Genomic DNA, 25,638 nt, shown 5'->3' on the forward strand with positions numbered 1-25,638 from the left:
CTTCCAAAGTCTTTCTTTGGGGAGGTCATTCAATAACCAAATTCATATACAGCCATCCCTTGGGATCCATGATTGGTTCCAGGACCCCCCTCAGATACCAAAATCCAAGGATGCTCAAATCCCTGATATAAAATGGTGTAGATTTGCCATATGCATATGCTCCTGTATACTTGAAATCTCCTGTATACTTTAGATCATCTCTAGATTACTTATAATACATAATACATTGTAAATGCTATGTAATAGCTGTTGGAAGTCTATATATGTTTAGTACAGACACAACCATCTATTTAAAAAAAAACTCTCTCTGGATGGTTGAATCCACAGATGTGGAACTTACAGTTACGGTCATATATGAAAAGAATAACATATAACCAAGTGGAGCTTGTCCTAGTAACACAAGGTTGGTTTAATATTTTAAAAGTAATCAATGTTATTCACTAGAGTAACAGAATATAGGAGAGAAAAACTTGAGAATTCCAACTGATGCAGAAAAAGCATTGGACAAAAATTCAAACCCAATGATAAAACTCAACAATCTAGAAATATTAAGGAATTTATTTAACCTGACAAAGGGCATATACAAACAGTTAAATCCCTAACATTACACACTTAAATGGTGAAAGGCTAAATTGTTTTCTATTGAGGTCAAAGCAAGGATACCTGTTTTTCACCAATTCTAGTCAAAGGGATCTCTTGGAAATAATTTTACTTCTTTTCTGATACCTGCCTCTCAGTTTTTCGTGTGTTCTCTTATGTCTTTTTCAATTTGAAAATCTGATGTTTTTTACATAGAAAATCTTTGGGAATGTTTATAACAAGAACTAGAATTAATGAATTTTACAAGGTTGCAAAAATACACAAAGTATTCTTGTAAGCAGCAAACAGTTGGAAAATAAATTCCATTTACAGTAGTACCAGTAAGGCAAATACCTAAAAAAAAATCTAACAAAAGACAAGTCCTTTATACTTCAAACTACAAAACTTGACTGAAAAAAATCATAAATATGTGAATATTAATATGGCAATTCTTCCCAAATTAATATATAGATTTAATGCACTCACAACCAAAAATTCTGGCTGATGTGCTGTAGAACTAGATAAATGGAGTCTAAAACGTATATGGAAATGAAGGGTTCTACAATAAAGTAATTTTAAGAAAGGTGTACAAAGTTGTAGGACTTACCTAACCTGATTTCAAATTCCACTAGAAAGCTATAGTTCTCAATACAGTTTAGCATTGGTAGAAATGTTTATAGCTCAATTGAATAGAACAGAGAGGATCTACAAACACACCCATATATGTATAATCAACTAATTTTTTTGGCAGAGGTACAATGGCAAGGTAGTATGCACCTCCCAACTCTAGTCAGTGGGCCAAATGCCATCACCCTTGGTCAGAATGAATTTTTAGTCACTGCAATGCTTTAGTCATGTATAGGATTTCATTGTTAGTACTTTCTTTAGAGTAATATCTATGTTTTATAGCTACATACACTTCTGTTGTCATAACTATCTTCATTGCACCACCAGTTTAGAGATCTGTTCTCTGAAATGAAGATTACACTTCTATGAGAGGCCAAACTAAAACTAATTTAGAGATATGCCAATTCAGTGTAAATAAAATTTCAATAACATTTACAGAAAATGCTACTTCCTTTGGGCTGCATTTAGTTCAAAAGAGTGGAAATGGGATCTTTTTGAGATAATCTATGCATTAAATAAAACCTTAGGCCTTTATGCCACAAGCATGCACTGCATACTCAGTTTGCCAAATATTCTAATAAGTATTAAAGGAGATAGAAAAAAGGATATGGTGTCTGGGATAAGAAGCCAACAATCTAATTTGGGAGATAAGGTAATCACACACCTTTCTTCCTCCTTTCCTCTCTATTCTCTTCTTTATTAAGCCTACTATTGCCCAGTACTGAGTCACACTTTGGGAGACACACTAGTACTCCCAGCCTCTTCACACATAAAACTGCTAGAGAACAATCAGTGTGAACCTCTGTGTTACAGACTGCAAATCCTACAGGAATTCAGAGGTGAGAAATCTCATAATAGGCTGGTGTTGTCATTCACCCGAGGTATCAGAGATAGCTATATCTCACCACACGCAGAGGGATATAACAGCAAATGCTGCTCACTGCCAAAAGGAGATGGAAATGTTCCACTTATGTGTGTTGAGTAATCTTATTTGAAGATTCAAACTTCTGAGTGTGTACCAGAGGTGTCCTCCAAGTCATACATAATATGAGACAGGCTAATTAAGGATTAAATAAGAACAGAGAGCAGTTACAGGAACGCCAAGGCCAGCAGGCAATGGAGATGAGTAAATTTTATTCACTGTCTAGAAAGCACAATGGTGCACATCTTGTTCTGTGGCTATGTTCACTCTTAGAGCATGCCCTACAGTAAGCCAGGAATCACCATGAGGCTGAGCCAGTGTTCTCCTTTGCAATGCTATTTTGCCCCAAGCATTGTTTACTCGCCGCTATGATTCTACAAAGTCGGGATTTATTCCTCATGTAAAAAATGAGTTAGAGAAATATTTGCTTTTTTTTTGTATAAAAACTATTCCCACTGGGTCTGGATAATACTGAGCCACAAATAACTACTAGCACTTATGAGGAGAAAACCTCTTTAAGGCCCTGGAGTTTCCTGATTCTGGCTGAAACATGGCATAAAACCAACAACCCAGGGAGTGAGGAATAAATGAAGCATACTTCATTAGCTCTACTATATTCTGACAAAAAGGGGAGAATTATCTTATTATACAAAATGCATTTAGATAGTTAGCTGCAAGCATATTTGGGGGACATTGCAATAGTTAAATGCACCAACTTTTAAAAATATATGAATTACATTATTTTCTAATTTTTGTATCACTTATACACAGATACATGTTCTTTAAAAATTTAAACACAAAAAATGTGACCAAACATTTCCCATCAGACTTTGCCAATTCCATTTGACTCATTGTTATAAATTTAGATACATTCTTATTATATAAACTTTGTACCACATGTATATATTTGTTTACAAACCTGACTAATTGTACATTTCTTTTTCTGACATTTATTCTAATATCATTGGATGTCCTTCAGAAAATGTTAATAATTTCCTCCATACAGGCCAAGTGTACTGCTTGGCAGATTTATTTACTTTTTTTTTGTTGTTGACAATTGCGAGTACATGGTTCTGTTACTTCTTTCCCCTATTATTCTTACTTGACATATAATAATTGTATATATTTATGGGACAGTGATATTTTGATATATGTAATGATCAAATCCGGGTAATTAGCATATCTATAATCTCAAACATTTATCATTTGTGTCACGAACAGTGAAATCTTCCCTTCTGGCTTCTTGAGAATATAGAATAAATTAACCTTATCCATTCTACACTGCTGCAGAACACCAGAAGTCTTTCTGTCTAGCTATAATTTTGGTATCTACTAACCCAATCTCTTTCCATCCTCCCCACGTCTCTACCCTTCCCAGTCTCCTGTACCTTACAATTCTACTCTCTTCCTCCACAAGCTTGATTTTTTTTTTAGCTCCCACATGAGTGAGAACATGCAGTATTTTTCTTTCTGTGCCTGACTTATTTTGCTTAACATGATATACTCCAGGCTCGTTCATGTTGCTGCAAATGACAGGATTTCATTCTTTTAAAACAGGTAAACAGTATTCCATCGTGTATGTATACACACCACATTTTCTTTGTTGATGGACATTTAGGTTGATTCCTTATCTTCACTATTGTGAAGAGTGCTTTAATAAACATACATATCCCTTTGATATACTGAGTCTCTTTCCTTTGGACAAATCTGCTGGATCATATGTTCTACTCTTAGTTTTTTTTTAAGAAATTCCCCACTGTTTTCCATAATATGTATATTAATTTACATTCTCAGCAACAGTGTATAAGAGCTTCCTTTTCTCTGCATCCTTGCCAGCATTTGATATTTGTCTTTTTTTTTTTTTTTTTTTTGAGATGGAATCTTGCTCTGTCACTCGGGCTGGAGCGCAGTGGCACGATGTCGGCTCACTGCAGCCTCCATCTCCCACATTCATGTGATTCTCCTGCCTCGGCCTCCCGAAGTGCTGGAATTGCAGGCATGAGATGCCACACCTGGTGTTATTTGTCTTTTGATGATAGCCATTCTAACTGGGGTGAAATGATATCTCACTGTGGTTTTGATTTGCATTTCCCTAACGATTAGTGTTGAGCTGTTTGAGTTTCTTGGATATACTAGATTTTAGTCCCTTGTCAGATGAATAGTTTGCAAATATTTTCTCCCACTCTACAGGTTGTCTCTTCACTATGCTGATTGTTTCCTTTGCTGTGCAGAAGCTTTTCAATTTAATATAGTCCCATTTGTCTATTTTTGTTTTAGTTGCCTGTGCTTTTGAAGTCATGTTAGCTATAAAACCTTTGCCTAGACCAGTGTCCTGAAGCATTTCTCCTATGTTTTCTGAAGTAGTTTTGTAGTTTCAGGTCTTATGTTAAGTCTTCAGTCCATTTTTATACATGGTAAAAGCATCAACTTTTAAGTATTATATCACTTATTAGCTCTTGGAGGTTTGGAAATTTACTTACTCTTAGCTTTAGTTTTCTCATTTGTGAAATGGCGATAATAATTGTACCTACAACATGAGGTTTTCGTGAGAATTAAATATGTAAACCACTTAAACAGAAAGTAGTCAGTGTCAATAAATGTTAGTCACACACAGATATAAAACTGTACGTTCATCATAGAAGACTTGAATTTAGCCTCAGAAACAATGCATCAGGAAATCTGCCTCCTTCCAGTTTCTGATTAGATTCAACTATTTGACAATTTTCTCATCATATGAATATAAAAGACAGTCAGTTTAGTTCTCCTAAAACCAACATAAATAGTATTTTTACTGTATGCCGGGTACTATTTGAAGCACTTTTCATATGTTAAGTCACTAAGAAATTACTGTACTTATGATCTCCATTCCTATAGATGATAAAACTGAAGCCCAGGAAGTTAATCAACTTGCCCAAGGTCACAAAGCTAGTAAGTGGAGGAAAGCAGACATTGAATCCCAGCAACACAGCTCCAGAGTCTGTAATTTTAGCCACCTACTATAATGCTTCTCAATACAGCTAATAATTCTCTTTGAGAATGTAATCAAATGACACACACATTAACCCATGGCCAATGGCCATACTTCTGAATTTTAAGTAAGAGGCAAAATGGATGACCTTTAGGAAAGGAGGTGACACTTCAAACTCCCTCCCTGTCCCCTAAAAAACAACAAACAGCCTATATAATACACATATAAAAATCTGTTTTCTAATAAGCAGCCAAATGTCACCAACTGCTTTGAAACAATATATGAGTGTCCTGATGAAGGAGAGTAGGACTGCCTGTTTCTTGCAAAATTTTGCACACAGTAACAAGTGGAACCATAAACTGTCTCTTAGAGCACACCAGGAAACTGAGGTTGGGCAAGGTGGGGTGTCTTTGGCAACAGAGGTGGTATGTTGAGTGCTTTTTTAAAAAACAAAAACAAAAACAAGGCAATACCATAGCCACTATTTAGCTGTAAGTAATGGGATCAGAGATTGACCAAAAAATAAATGGCCACCCAGCTTCTGCGTGTCAGAGGTTGCCTATTTCCATTTCAGAATCTACATTATTTCTTTTGAACAAAATACATATATATGAAATCTCCCTACATTTCTCATTTTCAGTGCACTGCTGATTTCACTCTGTTTTCCATTCATCATACTGTTCCTCATCTCTTCTCTTCTCTTTGCAACCTTCTTTACCACACTTCATCCCTCTCTCTGGTAACTTCTGTGCCCATTACTAATGGGGCACTTATTTCTAAAAGAGGCCCCAAAGGAAGCCTGCAGCTGTAAAACTGTGAAAATTAGTACCATTATTAAAATGTGTCTGTTCTCTTTCTTTGAAGAATTGTTCCAGTGCCACAGACTTCTGGGAGGATGAAAACAGAAGTCCCGCCTCTTTGAATGCAGCTTTCAACTGATGTAGAGTGAGAACATAATTTGTGCTTTTTTGTTCAGGGTTGGTTCAATGCCCTACAGATATTTATTGTGAGAGTAAATGACTGCTTATTCTTGAAGGATCTCTCCTGCTACCTGTCAGGACACTCAGAATACACAGTATTTGAGTCCTCTCATTTACTTAAAGCCACTGTTAAAATGCAAATATGTTCCTTGTGGGGAGTACTCATATTTTAGCATAAATATACCACTTACTCATATTTTAGCATAAATTATTTGAATAGATAATCGAATAGACATCAAAGTCTTAAGGGATTAGGAGGACAGGGCTGATATGTTCTGACAGTGGGAAATAATAAGGGAAAACTGGTTGAGCAGAGCAGGCTTGGGTGAGGCATGAAGCAGGCTTTTAAGGGATAGTCAGTTTGGGCACTGGGTGAATTCTGAAGGGTATGACAGAGCACTGGGTGGGGGCAACAATGCAGACGTAACTAACAAAAAATGTGTATAGGGCTAGGCCCTGATGTATTTATTCTATACCAGGTTATTTCTTCTCAATAGCAGAGGAAGATCCCACTGGTGGCTTGGATGCCTCAACCACTGAGTCCATTTACTATAGTGGAGGAAGGTTTCTCTCTCTGGAGAAACAGAGGCCTGTGGTGATTCCCTTCAATGAGGTTGCTGTCTGATGGCTGGAACACGAAACAACCAAGTTGTTGCCTGATACAGCTGACTGAATGGGAATCAATTATGGAAAATACTGTTAGTCATCTGGCTTTCTTTAAAATGGCCATGCTCAGCACAGAGAAGTGCTTGCCGCTTTTGGATCTTTTATCTCATTTCCTTGGGGGACTTCCCTATAAGAGAATTCTGGTTGGACACGTACAAGTGCAAATTCCACATATTCTTTTCTTTAGCTTAGAAATCATATTCCTAAATAAAGCAAGGGAACTCATACTAAATATGAATGTTGAAGATAACTCGGAACCAAACACACAGTGATAAAGCTTGTCTTAAATTTACCCAAAAAACCCAAGGGGACCTTTCTTTGCATTTGATCATTGTGATTAATCTGGATGGTTTATAGTTTATGAAATAGGTACTAAATTTGTATATTCAGATATAAATCTCTCTCAGTCAATGTTGTCCGCTCCCTATCACCTGTGGGCCACATTGTGAAATGAGATATCAAATCTCCAGGCACAAATTTTAAATAAATATTGTTCTATTGTTAAACCTCTTAATAAAGATTCTGGTCTAGAGGAACTTGGTGGGGGTACAGATTAAAAACATTTAAGTAAATGTTTTCATCTCTTCAGTTCACAGAAACATATCAAATTTTACTGGGCAATTTAATAACAAAACTGAGCTTTGTCTTAAACAAATTAAAGGCCACTAGCTGTCTGAGGCTACAATAAAATGCACTACAAGGACCTGGCTCAGAAGTTAGCCTTAGTATTGATGGCGATAGCCTCTACTCCTAAAAGACTTCTGGAAGAGAGATTTAAAAAATATACACCCACTCCCATTCTGAGACTATGAAGTGAAAATAGAAGTACTTGCCTGAGTGACAAAAAACATAACTTAAAATGTTATACTTGGATGCAATACGTTACCTGAGCAACAGACAGAAAAAAGTGACAAAACCACTCCTTACTGAATAGTCATCATGATAATGGCTATCATTTATTGAGTGCTTTATATGTGCCAGATACCATTTTAAATGTCTTTCATATATAACCCATGCTCTTTCAATACTCAACTTCATGCATACCAATCTGTACACTACATACTTCCATAGATTTTTTCCATAAGCAATGATGCAAACATTTGCATTGTTGGAAGTTCTGGACTAGGGATTAGTAGAGTTTTCACCCAGTTTTTTCTTAAAGCTATATAAGCTTATATGTTCCACATTTTCCTGGACCTTGGAAATGAGAGCACCAGTTCTTGGTTTTCTGAGCATGAGGGCTGCTGAATAATGTCAAACAATTTTATGATCCTTTGCACCACACATCAACCCAGATGTCATGTTTTTAAATGGCTGACAGCAAAAATACAACATGACAAAAAGCTACTAAGAATTTGATAATGTTTTGAAGTGAATTTACACTCTACTAATCATACCAATAAAAGAATAGTGCATATAGATATATGCAGACATTATTCTGTATCAGATGATGCTGGATAGACACTTGGAACACTTGCAGTAATTTGGAGGAACCAGGGGTCCATGGTGCAGCAGCTGGTAGCCAGCATATGACCCTTTCAACTCTAACATTCTGTACACTCCAGGTTAAAGGCATTGTTTTCCTGTAAGTAGCCAGATGAATCTAGCCTCACAGAGGTGGTAGATGGCCCTGGCAAAGAGCTTTCCATGTTGCCAGTACAACAGTGGGTGTCAGCAGCTAATGAATGCAAGTCACACTCAGAGGGTAAGTTAGAAGAGTTCCACTACCCAGGAGCTCTACTATAACAATGCATGTATCCTCTGGTTTGCCTTTGCTGAATAACTGGGTTACAGCCAAGAAATCACACTTCCCAACCCTGTAAGAATATTGGCAACCACTGATTGACACCTATTATGTGTTAGGCACAATGTTAGGAACTTAACCTATTATCCCTAATCCTAACAATCACACTCACAGGCATAGATGTCTTTGTATATGGTTATAGAAACAGGCTCAGAGATTAAATAACTTGCCCAACATCACATAGCTGGTGAATGAGTATGGAATCTGTCTTGCTCCAAAGCCCTAGTTCTTTGTTTTCCACAGTGTTGAGTGTTCTTTTGGTTTCTTTGAAATACTATTCATTTTATCTTGATAAAAGTTATACTGTTTAATCCCTGAGTAGATAGATATCTGCCATTTTGTTCCTGGGAACTATTTTCTTTCCCATTTAAGATTAGTGAAATAAAGCCCCTGGCTTGGTACTTAGGCTATGGAATAAGAATATATTGGGAGGACTAAAATATGCATTTTTTCTATTCTATTTTCTATAAGGGTATATAACAATTCCTCTATAATCATTTGTTATCGTTTATAATTTCATGAGGTGATATACATAGTCACACTAAGACCTAAATTAAGATACAAAAGGCACATAAAGATACAGAGCAACTGCGTAATCTGTGATGCACAAGGTGCCATAATGAGACTCAGGAACATTTAAATTTTTATAGTCTGCAAAATGTTCAGCTACTAATGAACAAATACACCCTAATTACAGTGGAATGCACCTAGATTTAGATACTGAATCATCTGCAGTGGTTAACTCTTTGCAGGATTTTCTTCTTTGTACAAGGGATGCCACTGACTTTGTACTTTACCAAGAGTGTCAATAATGGACTCTGTCCCCTAAATTCTCCCAACCAGACAGCTTTATGGTCAGCTTGCACATTTACCTCTGGTTTGGGGATGTCTGACTCCTAGGCCACACTCCTGGGTGGCAGATGGCAAACTCCTCATCTGGCATATCATCACAAAAAGCATTTTTAGAATAGTTTTGGTCCCTACATACAAAGGGGAAATATATTTATTGTAGCACCAGTATTCTGTTAATGGAAAACAGTTTTCAGTATTTATAGGAATTCAAAAGAAGTAATGACTTTCTTTTATGTATCTCAACAGTTCCTTCTTTGCCTCCCATTTACATTCTTTTAAAATGAAAGTTTCATTATTCCCATTTCAATTTCTAATATTGCTTTCTATGTTTATGAAGTAATATCCCAGGTGACTTTATAATAAATTTCCCTTCAGTCCTATGATTGCTTGCAGTGTACAAAACTGAAATAGAGTCTAAGTCATGAATACAGGTCTATTTTACAATAATTCATTTTTATCTTGAAACAAAGATCTAAAATTCAATTTCTTTTCTGTCTCTGTATATTTTCTTTCCATAGTCAGGAAAGCTTGCTTTATCTTTGTTCAATTTTAATTCTGCATTATGTTTGATAAGACTTTATGGTATTAAGACTTGATTTCATATGCATAGCTACTTTTCTTGTAGTTCTACAAGATAAAGGTTTTTAAAAATATTTACCTAAAATATTCACCAAATGTCCTTCTATGATGAGTTGTTATTCATTTTGTGATTCTTTGATGTAATTCATAAAAAATGTGCATTGTGCATTCATGAAGGATTACTTGTCTGAGCAAATATTAACTTTGCATATACATGTGTCCTTTTGGTCTCTTAATGAAATTTACTTTTACTAACTTGCAGACCACAGTTACATAAAAGTGTCTGGTGGACAAAATAATTTATATAAATGTAAAATTTATAATGCCTGAAGGGTTTGGAAGAATTCTGGCAAATTTATAGCAATTTCCAAATTACAAGAAGAAAAATGTGACAGCTGCTTAATGGCATTCGGCAACGTGTACAGCAATGGAAGCAAGTGGGTATCATAGGATCTTGGTGAAATTCAGTGAATTACTTTTGTAAGAACTAGGACATAGGATTTTAGAATTCTATGAAATATCAAATGGTCATTTTAGTGCTATTAGGTAGTAGGCCTTTTAGATTATTCAAAATATTTTGTAAACATGCCAGTTTATGATAAATAATACAAATGAAGAGGTATGGTGGAAGGGGCTTCCATGCCCTCTCTGGGCTGCCCTCCAGAACCTGCCTCATCTTTAGCTATCTGGAAGCTCTGGAAACACTATCCTTTTGGGTTTTTATGCAGGCTTCAATACACAGGCATAATTGATTAAACTACTGGTGACCAATTTACCTTCAGCCCTCCTTTCCTCCCCAGAGATTGGGGGATGGAGACAAAAGTTCCAACCCTCCAGTCATGCTTTGGTCTTTCTGGTGACCAGGCCCCATCCTGAAGCTCCCGAGGGGTTGCCAGCTGTCAGTCAACTCATTAGCATATAAAAAGACATCATTTATGCCAGGAAAAGGGGACAAAGACCAAATATATATTTCACAATATCACAGTCAACTCCCAGTCTTCTAACGGGATCTGTTACATCCAAAGGATATATAACTTAAAAGATACTGGGACATTACTAGAATTCATTTAGTCATTAATACTGTAATTTGTCCAGTTCATCATATTGTATGAATATACTCCCAGAGTGAGGCCGCTCAGGTTTGCAGGCTTCCAAAGCAGGAGTAGTCTCAGAAAATATACAGGTTCACTCTTTCAGGCATTTGGTATAATTAAGTTAAAAGACAATGTCATCTCTTGCTCTGAGCCTCTTTTAAGGTAATACAATATTGGATTTCTCTCATATAACCCATTTGTTCATTTCTTTACCCTCAGCTACTGTTTTTCCTTCTGTTCATTCATACTGAAACTTTTCTACCTTTGGAAGGGACATTAGGTTTGGCTATCCTGCTTGTCTAGACTATAGGCAACAATCCTAGTCCAGCAAGTACCTCCCCCTCAGACCACTCCTATTCAGATAGGGTAAGGTTACACTGGGGCAGAACTAGTAGGCTATTTTTACTATCAGGCAATATAGTTGCATTCATTGTTAACTCCAATTCTGGCAGAAGGCCCTCAGGAAATCTGACATAAGGTTTAAGAACTGTAGTTACAAAGTAATTAGGGTCTATATTTGCAACCACTTTTAAGACCTTGTTATTTTGGCACAAATGGTAATGAATCTGACCTTAAATACATGCCAAAGACAAAATGTAGCTTGGACTACAAAATGTCCAAAATGTTTGACAATGATGGTGGAGAAAAGAGACAATCATTTCTGGTTATTTGATCTGGGAACTGAATCAGGAAACATTATTAAGTCTCTATTATGCAGATGAATTTGTATGTTCTAGGAACACAGCAATCTATGGTTATTGGCTGACAGATACACAAAAACCCTTACTATTTTAAAATGAAATAGACATATTTTCAGTTTACTTTGGAGTTTTTGCAAAGTACCATTTCTGTTATCTTGTAATCACACAGAATTTAGCCATGTAAAACAGGATATTCATTCATGTATGTACATATCAACCAGCTGGCACACCATTCATTTATTGAGATCTTACTCATAGCAAGTCCTCTGCTATATACTGCAGATACAGATAAACTAATTCCTTTCCTCAAAGAGTTCAATTCCATAAGAAGAGACAGTTATGCAAACCCATAAATTGCAATATTGAAAATTTCAAGTTTGAAGGTAATGCTCAGAGGTAGGCTCTCAGAGACAGTTGTGGTATGAAAAATGAAGCCATAACATTTTGTATTTCTCCACCCTTTTGTATCTAGGCTAACCTAGCAGAATGTGGTGGAAGTGATGGTATGAAGTTTGGAGTGTAGGCCACAAGATACCTTGCAGATTCCAACTTTTGTCTTTCTGGAACATTCCTAATACCACGTAAAGAAGCCCAGGTGAGAAACCATGTCAGATAAGAGGGACTCAACCTACAGCCAGCATAAAGGCCCCAGACATGTAAGTGTGAGGGCATGTTATACTCTCCAGCACTGGTAAGGTTACTGATGACTGAAGCCACAAAAAAGATTCCTGGGTAGAACACTGGAAAACCATTCAGCTGAGCCCAGCACAAACTGTTAACCGAAACTGACAGAACAATAAGAAAATAAACAGTTGTGTGTTAAGACATTATACTTTGAGACACTATACTATAAGACAAAATACTTTGGGGTGGTATTTTATGAATCAATAGGTAACTGATACAACATTTGCACAATAGTGCAAATGATAGCTCAACAGTAAGAATGGGCAGAGTTGGGGTTAGAGATGGAAGAAAAATGATCACTGTTCAGGGAGGGAACGAAGCTAATTACCTGCTTCTTTCTCATTCACACCTGATAGAAAGCTGTTGCAGGTGCCTTCTCACTGGTGTAATACTGTCTTCTGTCTTGGCTTCTCCAACTTTGAATTCATTTTAACTGGTTTGTTATGAGTTACAAACCTAAATTTTCCCTCTTCCAAGCTTTGCTGCACCAACATCTGCCAGGCTATTAAGTCATCTCTCTGTTAAAATATACCCCAACAGAAACCCTGTGGCTAACATGAGAAAATGAAAAAAAAAGAAAAAAATCTCATGGCTAGTAGGATGAGGGGTTGGTCCCAATGTTATGCCATAAGTTTTCCTGTAATCAAGCAGAAACCAGCTCCTGAGAAGCATTGCTGAAACAACTATAGCTGGAAATTTTCCCAACCAACCCTGACAGACCGCTGGATGCCACCTGACAACCCCTTTCCCCTGCCTTGCGGTCCTGCCATTACTCAAATTGGAAGAGGACCTGTTTTATAAACATTGTTTATTGATAGACAGCCAGTTTCAGTCAGCTAGCTGAAGGCTGCACACAAATTGTCTTTATGTCAAAAAAGGTGAACTATAGGGCATGAAGAGCCAAGTCCCACCTTACTTTAATACTAAAATGCCACCATAGAGTGAACATGGAATGTATGTTACATATGTTTACCATCCACTATGCAAGTGCCTGATTTCCCTCATGAATAGTCACAGATTTTCTCCAAGTCTGCTCAACATGTACATAACACTGAGTCTGTTCCCTCCTCCCACCTGTGTGGTGTGCACTTTATTTCCCTGAAAGTGGTTCTTCCCTGATCTGAGGATAGTTTCTCCCTCCGAAATTCATGTTGTCTCCTTTTCTTCCTCTATGGATCTGATGGCCTTTTGTTAACATCTTCTAGGCACTGCTTCTTGGAATACCTCTGGTGCCAGCAAATGCCATGCCCCAAGGGTTCTATCCTGTCCCAAGTTTCTGTACTACCGCTTTTAGTCTGATATAAAGAGAAGAAAAATTTAAACCTGGCATATTGAAATGATTTAATTTAGAGGTACTCGAATTAGAGCAATATAGAGATAATGATGACCCTGAGTCATCAATAAAGGTCACATGTAAGTGGGAGGAATATACCTGGTGTCAGAAGGTAGTAACGTGACAATTTATCATTGTTTCCATAAAAAATTTATTCATTCAAAAAATATATATGTAGCACTTACTACTTGCCAGGCACTGTTTCAGGCAACGCAGGGAACAACAAAAGACAAGAATTCATGTCCTCATGGAACTTTTATGCTCTTCTGATAGGACCTAGTTAAATAATACATCATCAAATAGTACACATAAAAAAGAATTACTCAAGGATCTATTCCTTATAATGTAAAAAGGGAATCTACAAAAGGGGAAGAAATGGGGAGCAAAGAAGTAAGACAATTATCACTACATAATTGTTGATTCATCTGTTTAAAAAATGGAGACAAAATTTTAGATGGCATCAACATGCCAAGTGGAAGGAAGGAAGTAAAAAGTAAAAATATGCCAAAGTTGCTCTCCTGTTCACATACATGAAAATAAGGATTAGGATGTAAAAGGCAAGACTGGTAAGATGTATATGCTACCAAACAGAAGATGTGACAATATTGCTATCAGGAAATGTAATTTGAGGAAAAGGCATCAATTAGAATAAAAAGAACCGTATTTCTAAAAGGTAGAATTCATGAAAAAGATATGTTAATGATACTAAATGGCAAATGCAGCAAATATAGTGAAAACAACAAGAATCAAGACACATTGTAAGAGCAAGAATAAAAGAAGCACAATTCAATACAGACATAGACATGATTCAGAAAGGAGCAATATATAAAACATGTAATAGGTGGAATGTCAGCAATATCAGCACAAATGGAGTAGGCAGCATTAGAAGTAAGTATCAAACAGGGACCAGAGGACCTCCTCCTAAGCAAAGAGCAACTTAGTTAACAATAGTAAAGGAAAATGGAGGCCACCTTGGACTATCTTAATACTATCACTAATGGAAGACAGGGTCATTCAAATTCCATCCATGTGAAAACAATCAGTAATTATTGAATAACACACTATACCAGTGTGTGGTCTAATTATTAAATAATTGGCACTGATGTCATTTTGGGGAAGTTGTGTCTGCTTCACTGCTCAGCTTATTTGAAGGAAGGCTGATGAAGGCCTCTGAAAATACCTTACTGGGAGCAAATGTGTCTCTGAGAAAGAATGAGCCAATCTACTAGGACTTTCCAGCTATAATCTCAAACGTTATTTTTAAATGTTAACTGGTTTAGGTTTTATGCAGCTTAGGTATTTGGGTGACTGACTACTAATTCAACAATACGCAAAACAACCATTAGGCAATAAGGAATTCACTTTATTTTCTGAATGTTTTCATAATCTATTAGCTATAGAATAGACATATAAACCTCATCAAACTGCCATGAAGTTATTGTCTAAAACCCTATCAGACATTCAGAATAGTTTAAGGTTTTCCTTATATTCCAAATCATATTTATGTTAGATGATCAAAGAATACACTAAGCTGCAGAAATGTTTTTTTAAAAATATGTTTAATATTTTATTCAAAAATTTTTAGGCCGGGTGCAGTAGCTCATGCCTGTAATCCCAGCACTGTGGGAAGACGAGGCAGGGAGGATTGAGCACAGGAGTTCAAGACCAGCCTGGGCAACATAGTGGGATCCTGTCTCTAATTTAAAAAAATGTAAACCACAATGAGATATTACTGCATACCCACCAGAATGACAAACTCAGGACTGACCATAACAAGTGTTGACGAAGACATGAAGAAATAGCAGCTGTCGTACATTGTTGGTGAGCACATAAAGTGGAACAACCATTTTGGAAAACAGTTTAGTAGTTTCTTACAAAGCTAAATGCAAATTTTTTCCATAGAACCCAGCCAGTCACCTAGATATTTTCTCAAGAAAATTAACACACTGACACAAAGACTTACATACGACTATTCAGAGCAGCTTTCTTTGTAATGGCCCTAAACTGGAAATAACCCACCTGTTTATCAGCTGGAGATTGGAAAACAAACTAATATATTCATACAATGAAATACTCTGAAATAAAAAAGCATAAACTAACATATGCAATAACATGGATCGATCTGAAAAGCATTATAAGTTAAAAAAAAAAGCAAGGACAAAACATACTGCATAACTCGATCTAAAAGAAATTTTAGAAACGTCTAAGCTACAGTGACAGATGAGTGGTTCCCTAGGGCCAGAGATAGGTAAAGGGTACTGACTACAAAACAGTGCAAGGGAACTTTTGGGGATGATGGAAGTGTGGTAATGATTACATGACTATACATATTTGGCAAGACTCATCAAACTGTACCTTAAAATTGGTGCATTTTATATTTATAGAGAAATAAAAGTGATTTAAAAAATAGTAAGGCGACTTAAGATTCTTACAAATATATAATAGTCATAAGCAAGTCTTTGTGTGAATCTGTTATTTTTCCTCAGTAAATATCTATTTGTAACTATATAAAATTATAAAGTTAAGGGTGTTACTAATAAAGAACTTGAGATGGTATGTTACTGTGGATTTCTTTACATGGGTTTGCAAAACAGGGGCCCCACAGTCAAATTTAAGTTAAACTCCAGAAAATAAATATATTAAAATGCTTCTGAGGATAAGTTTTCTGCTTTTTAAAAATTATTTTGGTGGGATTTTTGTTCAATCATTTCCATAAGACCAGCACCCTTGTGGACTGTATTTGTGAGAGAGAAAGGCTTGCTGGGGAGTGTGAGGCTCTAATGTAGCCTTTTCCAATACTAAACAGGATCTCGATGGCACTTACACTTTTCATTTTGGCCTTTTTTTTCAGTAAAACAGTACAAGTAAAATTCAATAAGCTATTTTTCTATTTTATTTTAAAGATATTATCCCATGAAAAAAATGGCATTTCTATTAATATCCAAATAAAGTAATGATATGACTGTCTTAAGGAATTATATTGACCAAGTCTTTGAAGAGAAAGAACTCTTATGAAACAGATTGAGTTATATTATGAAATGTTACTCATTTTTACACCCTATTTGAGTTTTAAAAGCTATTAACAGTAAAAAAAAGACTTGAAAGTAAAGCATTCCTGAAAAAGTACATACATATTTTAGACCACTAAAAAACATTTACAAGAAAAAAAAAAAAACTCTGTTAAAAAGTAGGTAAAGGACATGAACAGACTTTTCAAAAGACAACATATATATGACCAACAAGCATATGAAAAACTCAACATCATTGATAATTAGAGAAACGCAAATTAAAACCACAACGAGATACCATCTCATACCAGTAGGAATGGCTATTACTAAAAAGTCAGTAACAGATGCTAGTGAGGTTGTAGAGAGAAAGGAAGGTTTATACACTGTTGGTTGGAGTGTAAATAGTTCAATAATTGTGAAAGACAGTGTGACGATTCCTCAAAGACCTAGAAACAGAGCTACCATTAGACCCAGCAATCACATTGGGGTCGCACTGGGGTCTAATATATGGGCATATACCCAAAGGAATAACGTCATTCTACCATAAATACACATGTATGCATAGATTCACTGCCTCACTATTCACAATAGCAAAGACATGGAATCAACCTAAATGCCCATTAATGGTAGACTGGATAAAGAAAATGTGGTACATATACACCATAGAATGCAGCTGAAAAAGGAATGAGATCATGTCCTTTGAAGGAACATCCTTAGCAAACTAACGCAGGAAGAGAAAACAAATTCTGCATGTTCTTGCTTATAAGTGGAAGCTAAATGATGAGAACACGTGGACACATAGAGGGGAACAACACACACTGGGGCTTATAAAGGGTGGGAGGAGGGAGAGGGTCAGGAAAAATAACCTACTAAGTCTAGTGAGTACTAGACTTAATACCTGGGTGACAAAATACTCTGTACAATTAAACCCCCATGACACAAGTTTACCAATCTAACAAACCTGCATATGTACCCCTGAACTTAAAATATTTCAAGATTTTTATGGCCTCATAATTTTAAATCTACAAATATTACTTACAAAAGCATCCTACAGACACTAGTTGAAAAGGATATTTAAATAATCAACCTTTTATAAACAATGAAGCTGTAAGAGGAATACATTAACAACATTCAGCATCTTACTTTAAGCCATCTCTCCTATTTTTCCTATTTTTAATCTTACATATTACTTTCTCTTGATCTTTGCACTCAGTGTTTATGTATGACAAGTACTCAAAAGCCTTTAGTGCACCCTGGAGAGACAGTATTTGAAAAAGGTCATTATGCTAAGAATGGCAAAGAATAAGATAATATATCAAGGTGTGGCTTTTCCCCAACTCCCACATGTCTCCCACATGTAGCATCCATCAGTCTTTCAGATTCCCAAGGGAAGGTTCAGGTATTAGAGGTCTATTTTTATCTTAAATTCAGAATTTAGATAGAAAAATTCTCTAGGTGTTCTTATATAGCTACACAATTGGTCTGGTCCCAAAGGTTGGTTTGTTCCTTCTTCTATGACCCAGACAGTTGACATTCTGCTTACTAAAACAGACTCAGAGAAGAGCAGGCAGTGCTTCTCAAGGGCTGCCAAATTATGTCTACGTTGGCATTTTATAATTAGACAAAATTAAAGGCAACAGTAATGAAAACAGTATCTAGACATAAGAAGGTTACTTGAACCATGATTGGATGAATTTGTTTAGCACAGAGAACCGAAATTTAACAGCTCTAAGAATGAATTCCTAAAGTAGGGAAGACATTTTACGGGATGGGATAGTATTTTGCACAGCAAGTTATGAATGGATGCTTCCAGAACAGGATTTCTCTTCTTATGAAACACATTACTATTTGCAATCATGCGTATAATATTTCTTCAAGAAAAGTTATTGAGATACTAATATAGAAAGGAGTTGAGAGAAAATGAACTGAACCAGTTTGCATTTAGCACACAACAAGGTTTCCTGGTGGACAGGATGCCTCATGAATGTCTTCTCATCCCTCTCATTTGATTCATCACTGTTTCTTCCTATGAAGTCTGCAGACATGCCAATCAGTATCACTGAGTGTGAAATCTGACTGAATCTCTAAGAGTTACCTGTATAGTTCCATAGGCTAACTTTTAATTTTAGGGGAAGAAATCTATTTGGGATGCCTTGTTTTTGTTGTACTACATCTGAATGTAGTAAGCATGAATGACATTCCAATCTATCACTAAATATTTACTTGATTTGAGACAGAAAGATAGCTTTGGTTCACTTCTTTCCTCCCAGCAGATGCTCTTTACAAGGTTTAAGTTGGGATCCCCATCCCCACCAAATGTAGTCTTTCTCTTTGTCACTTTAATAACCATCACTAGGAAAACAAAAAAGGTAGGTAAATTAAAACTAGTCAATGGCGTTTTATCAGTGCAGATTATCTGCTTAGTAGATTACTGCTGCCACAGACTATTTTTGTGCAGAGCCTCTATGAGAGGCCTGGGGAGGGTGGATTGCGACTATTCACAGACTCTAGTCTGTGCCTCTGCATTCATAATTTTGACCTTCAAATGTTCCTGAAGTATATTTCCAAGTAAAACTGCTTCCTTTGGCACCTATCAGCATAATCCCGGAATCTCATTTTGTGAAACAGGATTCTACTGACAGTGTTTAAAGAAGTCCTTTAGTACTGACTGTGCTACACACCCCACATTTATATACTCCTTGACAATTACTGTCTTATAAATTAACATCTATTTTATATTTTTCTTGACATGTATTGTCTCTCTAATAAGGTTTTAAGCCTTTTAAAGAAAATAACTACTTCAAATTGCCATTAGCATGAATTCATTCATTCAACAGAATCATCCCTGTTCACAGTACCAGCTGGTTACTGTGGGAGTTATAGCATGTAATTAAAACATAACATAGAATGAGAGATGCTGCTATAAACACAAAAATATGTGATAGAAAAGGTAAAGATTATTTCTGATTGGTGAATGGCAGGAAAATCTGTGAAGGAAAGACTGAGTTGAGCCGCTTGAAAGAAGAGTAGGGTTTTTAGAACTATTTTAAAAGTTGAAAATAACATCTATTATTTTGTTTTCCTACTGTAAAAGCACAACAAGTTTCCTGATAAAATACAGAAAAGTCAAAAGGGGGGTGGGGGGAATAGCAGCTTTTACCCAAATGGCCAGAGATAATGACTGTTAATACCAGGTTGAATGTGCCTAAAGTCTGTTCAGCAGTTAATTTTTTTTAAATGTGATTAAACATACCATATTATGTCCCTTTTGTTTTATCTAGCAATATATCTTTTCATAATCCCACAAAATTCTTAATGACTGAATTTAAAATTATTTTAATAATTATTTTAAATGACTTTCATTATTGGTATTCTTGGACATACTAATAATTATTTCAGCTATTTTAGCTTCAAAGAATAGGTATGATTCTAAGATATGGCAGAAAAAGCAGAGAGAAAAGAAGAGCATTCTAAGGAGAAGGTATAACCTGAGCAGAGGTAGAGATGAGAAAGTGAGAAGTGACTTCAGGGAACAACGAGTACTTCTGTTTTTGAGAGGATCAGTAGGTCCTAAATTCATGAAGGCACTCAAGCTAGATTCTGGAGAGTCTCGAATGCTAGCTATCATCCGAAGGCAATGTTGAGTCACGAAAGATTTCTGAAGAGAGGTGTGATGAACAGAGCTGAGATTTAAAAGAATATTGAAGCAAAAGTAAATGGTAGATTTAATGACAAAATGGAGGCTATAATTCTAGGAGAGGACTGATATTCTTAAGTGAAGCGTTCTCCCTGCCATCACTTTTTCCTAACTCATCCACAGACTCCCAGCTTCTTTATATAAAATATAGACTAATTTTGATTTTTATTATTTTTTGAGACAGGGTCTCAATCTGTCACCCAGGCGGGAGTGAAGTGGTCTGATTAGTGAAGTGATCACTGCAGCTTTGACTTCCGGGTTCAGGTGATTCGTCTGCCTCAACTGCCCTAACCCCGACCTCTGACCCCCAGTATATAGGACCTACAGGCATGTGCCACCAAGCCTGGCTGTTTTTGGTATTTTTTTGTAGAGACAGGGTTTCATCATGTTGCCCAGGCTGGTCTCTAAGTCCTGGGCTCAAGCAGTCTTCCCACCTCGGCCTCCCAAAGTGCTGGGGTTACAGGTATGAGCCATTGTGTCTGGCCTATTTAAAAAACGCACGCACACCTTTTTTCTCTTTTTTTTCTTTTAGCTCTCTCCCTTCTTCATCTAGCTAAATCCTGCATTCTTCAAAACCTAACTCAAGCATTGTTACTTTTGGAAAGGTTTTTCTGTGTTACCATGGCAATATTCATCATGTTTCTCACTGAACAGTAATCATAGCTTTGTCTGACTCTGTCTCAAATGTCAGCTTCGTGCAGAACTTCTTATGTGAGTTGGAACCTCAATACTGAGGTAGATGCTATACAGTAGTTCTCAATACATGTTTGCTGAATAAATGCATCAAAGTTTCTAAGTCCCCAGTATTCAAAATGCCACTTAAACTGTGAAATTAAATTTCTATCAGAGAAGTTCTGGGTAGGTAAACTAAAATCCACACTTTCAGAAATAATGAAAATTCCATAAAAATGGAAAGCCATTAAGGAAAATAAGTCAATTATTTTTTGGAAGCGTGTCCTCACAATAGGAAATCTATCAAAGTTAACAGCACTGGAGCACAGCAGCAGACTCATTAGGGAACAGTTTGAAATGCTCAATATCAAGAAAAAAAATAAGAACTCATCGCCAGCGATCAAATAAAACACTAGCAACAGCAATGTACACTCCAGCAGAAAATTCCAACAAGAAGATAATGCTTTACAAAAATTATAGTCCAGGCATGACAGAGCAAAGGGAGTAGTAGAATTTAGAATAGTGGAAATTTTACAGCCTCCCCCATTACTGATCACAGCAGTAAATTGCATTTTAAAGTATTTTCATAGAAATAGTCACTAAGAAAATCTGTGTAACACTGAACTGCCAGCAGATTTAAAAACACAAGTGTCTCTCAGAAGGTAATAAAGATCACTTAATTGTGTATATATTTTTGATTGATTGAAAAATAGTAAGTCCGCAGTTCTGATTGACTTGTGGAGAGAGTAAGGGGCTATACCAAGCTTCATCATGATGTAACAAGCATGAAATCCACATAGCTTAGCCATTTTCAAAAAATACTATGATATTCCTGTGATTTATGGCCTAGGAGAAATAACTGGCTGGGTCTCAGTTTAGCATAATTTCCTTACCAAGTGTGTTCTACCTCCTCTTCTCCACTGACTCCATTAACATCTGAGCATTAAAAAATCTTACCTCTGAGCCCCTTCTAGGTATCACCCCATTCTCTGTTTCTATTATTTCACCTCCTTTCCTGGCCCTCCATAATATTAATATGATTTTGCCCCCGTTACTTTACTGCAACTGCTCTAGCTTCATTGTGGCTACACACTATGCATACTCAGGGCCTTATTTTCCTTGACTTTTCAGTAGCACTTTACATTACTGACCACTGCTTCTTTGAAACTATTCCTTTAGTTTCTAAGACACTAGACCACCTTTGACTACCCCCTCTTGGTCTCTTCTGCCCATAAATTCCTTAAACATTGATGTTCCCCCAGGTTTGGTCCCAGGTGCTCTTTTCTTTTCAGTCTACAGGGTCTCTCTAGATCATCTCATATCCTTCTATGGCTCTTACTGTCATCTATATGCTCATGACTCCTAGAGATCTAGACCTAGTTCTCTGCCCTAAATTCCTCCTTTGTTCCAGGGCTTAACTAGGTGCCTCCAGATAGATAGCTCTAGTTTGCTATCTTACAGCTACCTAAAATTTATCATAATCCAAATCTGCTTTCTTTATCAGCCAATGGTACCACTATTCACTAATTTGCTCAAGTCATCTTCCTAAGTGTAGTGTTTGGTATTTCACTCTATTTCCACTCTGACATTCTATTGATGAAAAATCCTGTCCACCTTATGAACTTAAGGTCTTTCAAATCTATCAACCACTGTCTAATTATGCTGCAATTCGCTCAATTCCGTCCACTCACCTCTTACCTCCTAGCTTGTCTCTGATATTAGTTTCCTTTAAGCATTATCTACACTGCAGAAAAGTGTTATTTCTATAACGCAAATCTTATTTCTTAGCCTTAGTAACTACAGATTATAATTTTAAAAAGTCTAAATCCCTTAATATTGCTTATAAGGATTTTCATGACTTGGCTCTAGTTTATTTTTCTTTTTTTTTTTTCTTGATAGTATAAGTTGTTTAATTATACTTTATACAGGCTTCATGTAATTTACTTCATATTTCATTAGTGAAAGAAATTTAAGTTCACAATTATATATAAAGGCATATTTGAAACTCAGAATCAAGCAATCAAGAAGAAAGAATGACTTCATATTGATTTCAAAAGCTATTCAAGTTAAATTACCATTATCTTAAGTCATTTCTAAAAATGATTTAGAAAGTGGAAAAAGATGTGTTTGCTTATTTATAAACTTATTACATATATAAGAAATTATTGCTGCTTTGAAATATATATATATATATCTTTCCCGCAGAATAAATATTATGTCTAAAGTTTACCAAAGTTCAGCTCATGAACACAACTGAAATGTCAGCTGTCCTCAGTAAGAACTGATTCCTGAATGTCAACTCCCCAAGCAAGTCTGACTTGCGCATTGTAGATAAAGGCAGCAGGAGAGCAGTTAGCCTTGTCAAAAGACTTTGCCTAAGGTGCTCATGATAAAGAGATACCCTTCTGATCTGTCATTACTTTGAGCCATACATTTTAAAAGTTTTCATGTAAAGGCTACCAAGTGGGAAAGCCATTGCATCTCTTTCTTTTCTTCAAAATAATCAAAGTCTCTAAAAGCTGAAACTTTAGGTACATTCTATTTATGCTTATAAAGGTGAAAATAAGTTCAGAACATTGCAAGATTGTGCTCTTGATGAAGAATTGCTTCACCATTTTTAGCTCCCCTTTTCTGCCTTTTTAAAAATTTCAGTCATTTTTTTTTTTTTTTTTTTTTTTTTTTTTACTTTGAGGTCTAAACCACAAAAGACTATATGTTTCTTATATGCAAAGCAAATCTACTTCATATTTTAAAGTCTGACTCCCATCATAGCGTTGACACTTTAAGAGTCCAGTACTAATTAACATGTTAATATTAGGAACCTTTCTTCCACTGTAAGAAGTGCTCCTAGATAGAAAGGCTTTCCTATACAATTTTGGATGTGTTGGATGTCTAGCGTATATATTTTAACTTTGTCAAGAGTATAGTGTGATTGTTTAGAAATAAAATATGAAGTTGGATTAATTAGATGTCAGTCCAAGCTCCTCCACTTGTTAATTATCTAATCTTAAATGATTTAAATGCTTTTAACTTCGGATTCCTCAACTTTAAAATGGGGTGTAAATATTCATTTCATGAAACTGTTTTTGTGTTGTAATATATAAATAAAACATCCAACAAAATGCTAGAAACATATGTTTACTTACACATTTGCCTTCTATTTTGCTTCCCAAAATAATATTGCGTTATATCCTCACTACCTAGAATAGCATCTGATGCATAGTATACACACAACAAATATGCATTAATCAATATGTGGGCATATAAATATATGTGAAAAATACTTATTTCGTTCTCATTTTATCTATTTAGCATGGTATCTAATTTCAGGGTACTGGTTGACTACCACAACAGTTTTAAGCCTGAAAATATTTAACATTTAGTATCATGTAGCCAACTATATATTCCTTCTTGTATTTACGTAATTTATTTATTTATTTATTTATTTTATTATACTTTAAGTTCTAGGGTACATGTGCATAACGTGCAGGTTTGTTACATATGTATATTTGTGCCATGTTGGTGTGCTGTACCCATCAACTCGTCAGCACCCATTAATTCATCATTTATATCATGTATAACTCCCCAATGCAATCCCTCCCCCCTCCCCCCTACCCATGATAGGCCCCAGTGTGTGATGTTCCCCTTCCCAAGTCCGAGTGATCTCATTGTTCAGTTCCCACCTATGAGTGAGAACATGCGGTGTTTGGTTTTCTGTTCTTGTGATAGTTTGCTAAGAATGATGGTTTCCAGCTGCATCCATGTCCCTACAAAGGACGCAAACTCATCCTTTTTTATGGCTGCATAGTATTCCATGGTGTATATGTGCCACATTTTCTTAATCCAGTCTGTCACAGATGGACATTTGGGTTGACTCCAAGTCTTTGCTATTGTGAATAGTGCTGCAATAAACATACATGTGCATGTGTCTTTGTAGTAGACTAATTTATAATCCTTTGGGTATATACCCAGTAGTGGGATGGCTGGGTCATATGGTACATCTAGTTCTAGATCCTTGAGGAATTGCCATACTGTTTTCCATAATGGTTGAACTAGTTTACAATCCCACCAACAGTGTAAAAGTGTTCCTATTTCTCCACATCCTCTCCAACAACTGTTGTTTCCTTACTTTTTAATGATCGCCATTCTAACTGGTGTGAGATGGTATCTCATTGTGGTTTTGATTTGCATTTCTCTGATGGCCAGTGATGATGAGCATTTTTTCATGTGTCTGTTGGCTGTATGAATGTCTTCTTTTGAGAAATGTCTGTTCATATCCTTTGCCCACTTTTTGATGGGGTTGTTTGTTTTTTTCTTGTATATTTGTTTGAGTTCTTTGTAGATTCTGGATATTAGCCCTTTGTCAGATGAGTAGATTGCAAAAATTTTCTCCCATTTTGTAGGTTGCCTGTTCACTCTGATGGTAGTTTCTTTTGCTGTGCAGAAGCTCTTTAGTTTAATGAGATCCCATT

At 36.1% G+C, this 25,638-nt stretch overlaps 1 protein-coding gene across 4 annotated transcripts in view; it reads right to left on the reverse strand.

The window, feature by feature from the left end:
* Window positions 1-25,638, reverse strand: part of FER (FER tyrosine kinase) — a 452,583-nt gene that overhangs the window by 16,849 nt on the left and 410,096 nt on the right. The gene's annotated exons all lie outside the window — the stretch shown is intronic.

The sequence above is a fragment of the Rhinopithecus roxellana genome, chromosome 3 (genome assembly GCF_007565055.1).
Source record: "Rhinopithecus roxellana isolate Shanxi Qingling chromosome 3, ASM756505v1, whole genome shotgun sequence".
NCBI classification, from domain to species: Eukaryota; Metazoa; Chordata; class Mammalia; order Primates; family Cercopithecidae; genus Rhinopithecus; species Rhinopithecus roxellana.